This window comes from Solanum pennellii, chromosome 1 (assembly GCF_001406875.1).
Source record: "Solanum pennellii chromosome 1, SPENNV200".
Lineage (NCBI taxonomy): Eukaryota > Viridiplantae > Streptophyta > Magnoliopsida > Solanales > Solanaceae > Solanum > Solanum pennellii.
The window spans coordinates 27,356,266-27,367,426 of NC_028637.1; the positions used below are offsets into that span (position 1 = coordinate 27,356,266).

At 30.9% G+C, this 11,161-nt stretch overlaps 1 pseudogene; it reads left to right on the forward strand.

The window, feature by feature from the left end:
* The first annotated feature begins 762 nt into the window (after nucleotides 1–762).
* On the forward strand, nucleotides 763–1,471 carry LOC107001598 (annotated as a pseudogene).
* Nucleotides 1,472–11,161: the final 9,690 nt, after the last annotated feature.

An 11,161-nucleotide genomic window follows, 5' to 3' on the forward strand; every position in this document is an offset into this window, starting at 1 on the left:
AGAAAAAAAATATTTTTCATGCAAAACATTTTCCTTCATACCAAACACATCCTAAGAAGAAGAAAAAATTCTACGTTTTTATTTGTTAAATTGATTTTAGAAGAAAGAAAACAAGAATAGTCTTCATTGTTAATTATGAAAAAGATGTGTTTAAAAAAAATATTTATTCGAAAAAAGGCATTTTGACCCATTTTGTAACTATAAGAGCATTTCTGGACCAAAGTTTTGACTGCAAAGATATTTTTGAGCCAAATATTGACAGTAAGGACATTTCTTAGCCGAAGTATAAATGGAGTACATTCTAGCTCCTTTCACATAGTTAAAGGATATTTTTGACTTTTTTCCCTTAAAAATATAATAAATAAACTAATACGTCCAATAAATTGCTAGAACCTATGGTAGTTGCTCGAATATGTTATGGACATACATGCCTAGAAGCATATCAAGACAACCATTTAATTTAGTCAACATCTAGGTGTGTTCCACTAACTATTTTTGGCCTTTAACTTTATTAATTTATATCTAAAATTGGAATAATTTATATATAAATATATTTTGGCCTTAAATTAATAATTATAACACAAAACAAAATAAAATTTGATGTCAAAATATAAAAATGATGCTATAATTCCACAGGTTCATGCACAAAACAATTTAAATAGACACTATTGTCAACTTTTCTCCAATAATAAAACAAATAACAAGTTAAGACTATAGTGTGTGCCTCGAGAAACCCGAGAAAGTCGACACCAAAGGTCTGTCATGTCGACAACGAAGGCCAGCCTTCCCGGTTGTCGCCGTTCTTACCGGTGCTAATACTGCAACGATGCCTTTCACTTAACCACCACCGCTGGCGTTAGTGCCCCTTTTCGTTGCCCTCTCTGCTTTCATCGCCAGCTCCTCCCTAATTACACCATTTATAGTTTTATACCTTTTTCTCAACATTTAACTCTTAATTACCAATTATGCCCTTTCCACCAATGATTCTGTTACTTTTAATTATTCTTATTCCTATACTTAATCTGATGAGAGTGATTACGTCGATCATTCATTTGAGTTGTTTAACTAACCTTAATTCCGTTCACCGACTCTTAAATCATTTATCAACTCACTTTCGAGTGTGAAAATCATTGAATCATTGAAAAAATGTTTATTTGTATGGGGGAATTTTGAATTGATACGGAAGCAAGTCAATTGCCTTGTAAGCATTCTTTTTCATAATGATTATACTATCCCTTGGCTTAATCGGAGTAATACTTGTCCACTCTGTAGGTACAAATTGCCACAAGAAGAAAAAGATGAACTAGAAGTGATTTTTGATGGTGAAATTGGTGGTAGAGAATTTCGAGAAAAATTCACAGCATCGACAGCATCAACTTTGACTAAAGTTGGTGAGGATGATGATCATAGAAAAAGGGATATGGAGGCAATGCGTGACGAAGACGGTGATATAATGATTCTTGATTCTTGAAGTTCAAAAGAGAAATATATAGACATTTATATAACTATCTTGGGTATGATTTTATCTATAATGTGTTCTAATTATGCGAAAAAGATCAAAATTTAAGTTGGAAATTAAGTGTTATTTAGCTGTCCTCTCTAATGCTGAAATATGGGATACATATGTTATGTACATACACTCACATTGAACCCTTCTATGACAATAGAATCAACTATCAATTTCTATATGGAAATTTTGATTTGATTATCTATGAAACTTGCCATGAAGCTAGTTTTAAGAGGAGAGTCTTTCGAAATAATTGACCTTTTATACGTAAAACAGGGGAAAGAAATGATAAGTACTATTTCTAAGGATTTTACACTTTGGAAAAGAGGTTACAAGAAATAAATATTGAATGGTTATTGTTGTTTGTTGTACCTTTTAAGAACTGACATATTTCTACCTAATGCTTCTTGTTTGCAGTACCTAGTCTAAGAATGTGGTAACTCGTGGAAAGCTTTGAAGAATGGTATTCTGCTGAACCAGATGCAGGGGCCAGAAGGCCTAGGTTAATTCTCTCGAGCAACTTACCCTGAATCAACTAGGTTTCACTCAAACACCGACTTGTAGCCTTTAAGCACAACCTCTGCCTTAGCCCAATCACTCTCTCGATCTGAAAGTGTGGGAAATGGACTAGGATTCACTATTTAGAGCCAAAGCCCTGACGAACCAATAACCACCGGCTATCAACTTGGTAGTCTTAGTTTTTAAACCTCTCTCTCTCGCAATCGAAAAACAATAAGGTGAAATTGTATTTGCAACTACAACCTCATTTAGTTCAAACACAACTAAAAAGTGAAATCACATTTAAACAGCGAATATCATAACAATAGGCAACACCCAACAATAGATTTAACTCATATTCACAAAATCACACCCCAAGAATTGGGATTTTAGCTAGACATTGAAAAACGGAAGAAAATGGTACCAAATCAAAGTAACATTAACTGGGTATGATTTATTTTTACTTCAATTGAGTCTAGGATAAAGAATTTCCAACACCCACTTTTGTTTTCTTCAAGAAGAGAATCTTAAAATCTCCAAGGTTGAACAGAAAAGTTTCCCAAGAGCTCTCCAAAACACAAATTAGAAGCTAAGTTTAAATGTTATTGTTTAAAACTATGAAATTTGATACCAAGCTAAAAATATTAACATGTACTTAAAGTTTTCAAAAAAATATGCTGCAAAATACCATCAGGAGTAGTTACTCGGGGTTGCCGATCCACTCGGTGATCATCTCTTTGGTATATTTAACGCCGTCTTGCGTTAGCCTACAACATCTTTGCAACTTGGATCATTGGGCGCCATAATACTACTTTTCCAAACTGCTTGGTGACATGCTGAATGCTCCTCTTCACCGCCAATTTGATCCCTTCCTTCAAGGCTGAGCTCACTAGAACAAAAGGCGAGGATGAGACGTTGGCAACATACCGAACGAGTTTAGAGATCCTCAGTCCTTCACTTCTTCATTCTTTCAACAACCTTTGTTCCTTTTTGCTTGATTTTGCCCATGCCTTTGTCTCCTAGTCTAAATACCTGAAACTCAAGTTATTCTATTAGTTTTCGGGAAGAAATGCATTTGATTACACTAAACCTAACAAAATATAACCCTAAATAATTCCAAATTGTGGACTCAACAGTCTCAAAATGGAATTTTTGTTAATATCATCAATCATGTAATGTGTAAATTGGTCTAGAAGGGTTCTCTATTTCAAGTTTGGAGTCTTTTCAAGGAATTGAGGTTCTAAGTGGAAATTTGTAAAATTTTAGCTTGTGGGTCGACTTTGCTCAACATTTCAGGTTTGGATGCTCGAATCGAATTTCTCTAGTTTCATTGGATTTACGAGATTGTTTTTGGCCTAGGGTAGGTCATGGATGAACTTTCTAAGCTCATGAGCTTAATTTAGCATTTAGACGTTATGTTTGTTCATTGGGTTTTTTTCAAATTTAGGGTCAAGGTGACCTTGAATTCATTTTTCAATGGTTCCATTGATTCTGAAAAATCGAGTTTAGTCAAGTTAAATATCTAGTTTGTGTCTAGGGGTTCCGAACAAATCTTGAGGGTATTTTCAATAAATGAGAGTTGGTTGGTTTGCAGATACTGGTGTGTTTTGCTTTAGAAAAAGAGCATCTCACTTTCACGAGCATTACTTTAGTATTGATCTAATCATGTTTGAGAGGAGTAAAGTTCCCCAGAACCTTGCGTTCACGAAAATCCACTCACTTTTGCAATTTTTACGTTAATGAAAGGTGGCTCGCAAAAGTGGAAGGCCCAATTTTGGTAGGAACTCGTGATGATTGTGTTAGTGACCGTAGGTTTGCTTAAGTGATAATTGACAGGATTTCGGCCTGAAATTTCGGTGTTTTGGACCCATTTACCCCTATTTTTAGTTTGGAAAACCTCCGATGGGTACTTTTGAAGAGATTTTTCATGTTGAATCATTTGGGTATTCTTTGTGACCCTAAACATCAATTCCCTATTATCATACATGGTTAATAACATCAAAAATTGGTATTTTTTGATTAACAAAGTGAAAGGTTTTTCAAAAACCATGAGCTCTAGGTTAAAATAGTGATTCTAAACTTATTTTTACCTCTTTTCAGAAATAGTTTTCACGAATGACATCAATATGGCTTGGATATCATTTTGAAGAAAAGACTTTTGGATTCAAACTTCTTTTAAGAATGGGTTTTTTGGTTGATTTGACCCATTTTTCAAACTGTATCATATGGATATTGTTATTTATAGAATCTTATTTTGATTAACTCTTTGATCAGGTTGCGTTGATTTGGACATTGTTTAGAAAGATAAATTGCAAGTCTCGGATTAACGCTTGATTGAAGTATGGTAAGTGAACTTCTAAACCTTGTAAATGACGTATTATCTTGTATTTCCCTTCTTAATTTGTGCTCAGGTTAATGGGAATAAAGTGATGAATTCAAGTACTCCACTTGCTTGATCTTAATAAACGAAAAGGGGATTCAATAATAGAGCAATGTGTTGATAGTTGTGTTTTGGTGAATTGCCTTGATGTTGATCCTAAATTGTTAATTGATGAAATGCTTTGATAGAATTATTGTATACTAAAACTGCTTGAGTCTATTATCTTTTCCACATGGTATAAAATAGCCTATTTGCATTGATTCTTGTAGGTTGTGGTGAGACATGTCGTAATAAATCAATTGAGATATGGTTTCGACTGGTGATATTCTGTCGATGGGAAATCGTTGCAGTAAGTGACATTATACAAAGCTAATGAGAAATGATTTTGGCTAGTGATATTAATCTAACGGAAATAAGAGAGCTCAAGATTCAAAAAATATTAAAGTAAAAATATATTTTAAAAATTAATATGCAGTTATATAGTCTTAATATATGTTAGTAGTGGCGGAGCCAGAGTTTTCGATAAGGAGGTTCAAAATCTGAAGAAATAGATGTTGAAGTAGTCGAAGGGGGTTCGACATCTACTATACGTATAGAAAAATATTTTAACCATGTAAATATAATATAATTTTCCGTGTAAGATGAACCCCCTTAATGTTAATGTGGCCTCGCCACTCTATGTTAGGTGTATGAAGATTATATGGAAAAACGCTCCTACAAGAATTTATAGACAACAATGTAAGGTGTGTTTGGTATTAAGGAAAATGTTTTTCAATTTTCTCATCATTGGTTGACTTATCTATTTTGAAAATGTTTTCCAAATCAACTATTTTTTCTCAAAATTAAGAAAAATTACTTCCCTTAAAATAAGTAAGAAAGACAATTTTCAAAATCAATACTAATGAGCAAAAGGTTTGCGTAGCAAAATTTTCTTAAACCAAACATCATTAAGGGTTTGTTCGAAAAGTAACCCGGTAATTGAAATTGACATAATTACTAAGGTAGTAACTACTTTCACATATTTGATTGTCACAGTGTTATTACACTGTAACTATGCACGTCTTATGTAATGTCACAGTCTAATTACAACTATTCTATTTGGATGCACAATTGCAATCATAAAATTTTATTGAATTTTACAAATAAAAATTAGTTATTTAAAATTTATACTACACAAATAATAAACTTTAAAAATGACATTAAATTAAATATTTAAGATATATATTCTTTTACGAAAATATATTAATTCATAAACATTTATTCTTTAACTAGTATTATAAAAAAATAATTGATTTATATCTTTTCGAATTAATATATTTTAATTGAATTGATCATAAATACCAAAAGTATGAAGTTTCTACGAACATTGTAATAAAAATATTACTATACAAATAAAATGTCATAAATTATTAAATATTTGAAAAAAAAAGATAATTATCAAGTCTAATTAAAAAATTAAGTGCTCTATGAATTCAATATAACTAAAACAAATAAAAGTGAAAATATAACATAAGTTATAAATTCAAACCAAAATTTAGCATAATACTCTTATAGCAAATTTCCACATAGCATACATACACATGATTTTTTTATTAAAAAATAAAATCGTAAATCTGTAATCTGACTTAAAAATAATATATTATATTTTAATTTTAAAGTAAGAATACTAATAAAATTATGTTAACGAGAAAATAAGCATGACATAAAGAATAGATGATATGAAAAGAATTGCATAGAATCACTTAAATAAGGTTGAGAATAAGAAGAAAATGAAAGATAATAACATAAAATAAAAAAATAAACTTTGAAAATAATTGAAGTTAAAAGATTTAAAAAAGAAAGAATGATCTAGTAATCACACCATGTAATTACCAGCAATTCACAGTCTTTACATGTGAATTGTAGAGTATAATTACCCCTTGCCAATTACACAAATTATATGTTGATCAAGTAAGTCAAACTTAACTGGACAAACAGTGTAACTACACCCAATTATAAAGAAATAAATTATCAGGATGTCCTTCCAAACAAGCCCTAAAAGTTTTAAAGCATATCTTAATTACATGCGGTTAGATTATTCTCCTCCACAGAGGATCAGAGTTCTATTCTTTTTTTCTCACTTGATTTCTAGAAAGTTGTGAGTGACATCATCGGACTTTAATTTTTCAAAACGATAATAATGTATATTAAACTCCAATAAAAGGTTAAACATCTTTGGGTCATTGTCACGACCCAAATCGAGTCGTCAGTGGCACCCAGACTTAACTACCTAGGTGCGCGAACCAATGAATTCAACCTTAAATTATATTATACCAGATTAATGAGGAAGCTCAAAATCTAAGTAATATCGTTTCCCGAAAATTGAAAGTCATTACAAAAAGGACATCTAATCTCCAATTTTTAAGTCTAAAAATATCAAACACACCGAAACAAAAGAATAAAATGGTATGTGTCCGGAAACATAGGACATCATGTCATGACCAAGTGTATGAAATCAACTATGACACCTAGCTGGTAGCAACCAACAAACAACATGAACAAGTGTCAACAACGTTAAAGTAAGTACGTAATAAGTCAACGATATAAAGATCACATAAGAGGACTCATGCCCCCAAACCAAACCATTTTGGGAGTTGAGTTCTTTGAGATTGAGTACCTTCCATAATGCAACATGCTTTCTTTTAACATTAACATGTCAGAACGTGACACTCCGATCCAAGAATACCGTGTCGGAACGTGACACTCTGATCCAAGAATATTTTATCGGAACGTGACACTTCGATCCAATAATATCATTAATTTATCATTAAATATCACCACCTTTTCATTCGTTAATAATATTTCTTCGAGCCTTCTTTATTCAAGGCATCACTTCGATAAAGAGGGTTCAAGAATATAAATTTCACTGTCTCAGGATTTCAGACCAATCACAAAACGTACAATCAAGCCACACAATCACACAATCAATTACATATAAAACTTCACAATATTATTCATTGCATATCAATTACTATTAAGAGTTAACTATTAAATAGCATAAACCATAACATACCTCCATCGAAGAACCAAAGTCAAGGAAACTACTTCTCCAAGTTTTTCCTTTCCCCAATGCTTCCGAACCTTTCCAATCTATCAAATATTTATGTATAATTTGTAAATTAACGAGTATATAAATACTCATGCTACTATATGTCTAGCATAGCCCTGAGGTTAAATCTTATTCCTCCATTTGACATAATTTTTAATATAATTCAACTAATTTGATACACCTAATATTCAATTACCTATCTCAATATATTAAATTTAAATCCCACAAGATACTAAAATTACATACAGTATCCACGACTTTTACTTTTGTGCTAACTCTATTCACTCTTACAGAACATATATGATTGTAATAATTAAGTAAACTGCTAATCATTACTCATAGTTGGTCAGTAAGGAGTTATACAACAATACCAAAAACTCGTGTGAATGACCAAGAAAGTTTCAACCAATTTTTTAATAAAATCCACAATAACAAAACAAAACCAAACTTAGATTAGTTGTTACCCCAGTTTGACCGATCATTACCCCTAGAATTGTCCCCTAATCAGTGCATTAATATCCTACCCAACGAAATTACTAACTGTCTTCTGGTTCCATTCATCCAACACAACAACACGGTAAATGCTTCTATATTCACTATATGTCTATACAACTATGAAGCTTAAATTTTTATCTGAAGGACCTTAGTTTTGTTTTAAGTAACCATTAGATAATTATTAATTTAAACCTTTGCCTCCACCAACCTCAAATCTAATAAACTAACAGCACTTTTCAACATTAACTAGCGCCTCAAATTTTCATTATAAAATAATAATTTACTAATATATGACAACAGTAAAACATTCCAAATTTATCATAAATTCTGGAAATTACCTGGAGTACACGTGACATTCATTCATTCAACGTCGTTATTCTCCTCTTCCCCTCTTTTCTTTCTTTCTACAGATAATTTGTTAACCTAATTACTTAAAGTTGATTTATAATAGTTTAAAAGTGACTCACTATTAATAGATATTTATAATAATAATAATAATATTTAGAGTTAAAAGGGTCAAAACTAAACTATCTTAAGTTTTTTAATTTAATATATGAACTATTGAGAGTATAATTTTGATACTTGAATTATCACTCAGTATTTAGCTAATTATTCCCTGACTTATTTCTTATGACGATGTGTGCACTCTCTTTTGATTAAAAATTATACAACGTGGCACTCCATGTAGAAAACTAATTTTATCATGACAAATCTAAGTAAATCAATATTATGCTAAAAATGAAGTTTCAAGGTTAAAACTATCACTATATAAATATATTTATTCCACCATGACATTCATCATCTTGTTCTCCACCTTCTTAGTCGTGATCTCATCTCAGTCTTGACATCGGTTTTCTCTGACATAAAAGGGGAGAGTTTAGAATATTAAAAAAATTAACTAAAAATCTAAGAAAAAAATAATGTATCATCAAATAGATTCTATAGTAGGTGAACGTAAATTTTATAGAAATACACCTAGAAGCATATTGTGATACTGATTTGATCTAATCAACATAAAGATGTGTTTCACTGATCAATGAGATAATTTAAATGTAAAATGTATTTTGAACTTAACATCAATAATTTATATCTAAAAATGGAATAGTTTTGATGCAAATATAATTTTTTTATAACATAATATTTAAGATAAAATTACTCAAATATACGTAATATGTTTCCATTATTTCCAATATCCCCTTTTTATTTCTAATAATCTCTAAAATCTCTTATTTTTCTCCTAATATATTTAATGTATCAAAGCAACATATTATTGTATCTATGCCAATATTTAATGTATCCGAGCTATATATTATATATTTTTTAGGGATAATGCACAACTACCCCCTCAACCTATTCCCGAAATCATAGAGACACACTTATACTATACAAAGGTCCTATTACCCCCCCCCCCCATGAACTTATTTTATTAATAATTTTCTTCCCATTTTCAGCCAATATGGCACTATCTTGTGGGTCCAATGATTGTTGAAATTTTTTTTAAACTAGTACCACGTAGGCTGAAAAGGGTAGAAAATTACTTCAAAATAAGTTCTTGGGGTAATAGGACCTTAGTATAGTATAAGTATGTCTAGGCGATTTCGGGCATAGGTTGAAGGGGTACTTGGGCATTATCCCTTTTGTTTATGTTATAACGGAAAAGGGCCTAAAATACCCTTGAAGTATTGAAAATGGTACAAAATTGCCCTCCATCCACCTATTGGCTCCAAAATGCCCTTCTCATCCACCTATTGGCTCAAAAATGCGCTTCTCATCTACTTATTGGCTCCAAAATACCCTTGTCATCTACCTTTGGGTTCAAAATTGACCACTTATTTAATTTTTTTAAAATTAAAAATCTTTAAATATTTTAAAATACTTGGCATTCAACTATTGGTTATAATTTAATTTATTAATATAATTTAAAAATCAACCTACTATCCACTCATTACTAACTAAACTCCACTCAATTAATAATCTAATTATAATATCAAAATCTCCATAAATACTACTAAAACACGATAAAATTATAGATTCTTAAAAATGACATCTAAAATTATTCGAGTCCAACTCGAAACCCCAATTAAATTTAGGTTGAGCCGCTTATTTAGGACGACACTTTCAATAGGATTCTCTTTCAAGATTGAATTAGAAATTTATGATTAAAGGTAAAGAAGTAATACATCCGAATTAATTCATGCACCTTTTTTAAATATAATTTTATATTTATTTATGATTTTTTTTTAAAACCTTTAATATGTTATTTTGAAACAAAATTACCTATGAAGTAACATCACATAATTGAGACGTAAGGATAGTTAAGATGAACATAGTCAGACTTTTAAGTTTATCGATAATTTTTATTTAGAAACTTGAATGTATGATAGTTTAATTCTATCGATATTTTCACCTCAAATTTTTAAAAACACTCAATTGGTAATAGCTTTTCTGTTGTTGCATTAATAATGTGACGGGTTTATTAATTTGGAGGAGATTAATTAGTAATGGGTGGGTAGTGGATCGATTTATAAATTATACTAATAATTTAAATTATAACAAATAGTTTAGAGCCACGTATTTAAAAAAATATTTAAATAGTTTAAATTTAAACCGTTAAATAAGTGGTCAATTTTGAACCAAAAGGTGGATGACAAGGGTATTTTGGAGCCAATAGGTGAGTGAGAAGGGTATTTTGGAGCCAATAGGTGGATGGAGGGTAATTTTGTACCATTTCCAATACTTTGAGGGTATTTTAGGCCCTTTTCCGATGTTATAATGCTTCTGAGCTAGTTTTTAATGTATCCGAGTTATGTATTATGTACCCGATTTATGGTATAATGTTTACCACATACTCTATAATGTACTAAAAAGGTACAAATTTTAAGGAATTATTATAATTTGAAATAAAAAGTAGGGATAAAATGTAATTTACTCTCTATAATGTGGGATTTATGTAAACTATACAAAATTTAATGACAAACTGTAATAATGATGATATATGGCCCCGGTTCATGAAAAAAAAAATACATAGACATTATTCTAACTTTGTCCAAAAAAAGGAATAAAGAAAAATTTATACTATAGTGTGTTCCTCGAGAAAATCGAGCAAGAGGACACTAAAAGTCGATCATGTCGACGAGGAAGGACACCCTTACCATAGACCTCTCTCCCCCTCCCCACTCCCCTCCCCTTCCCC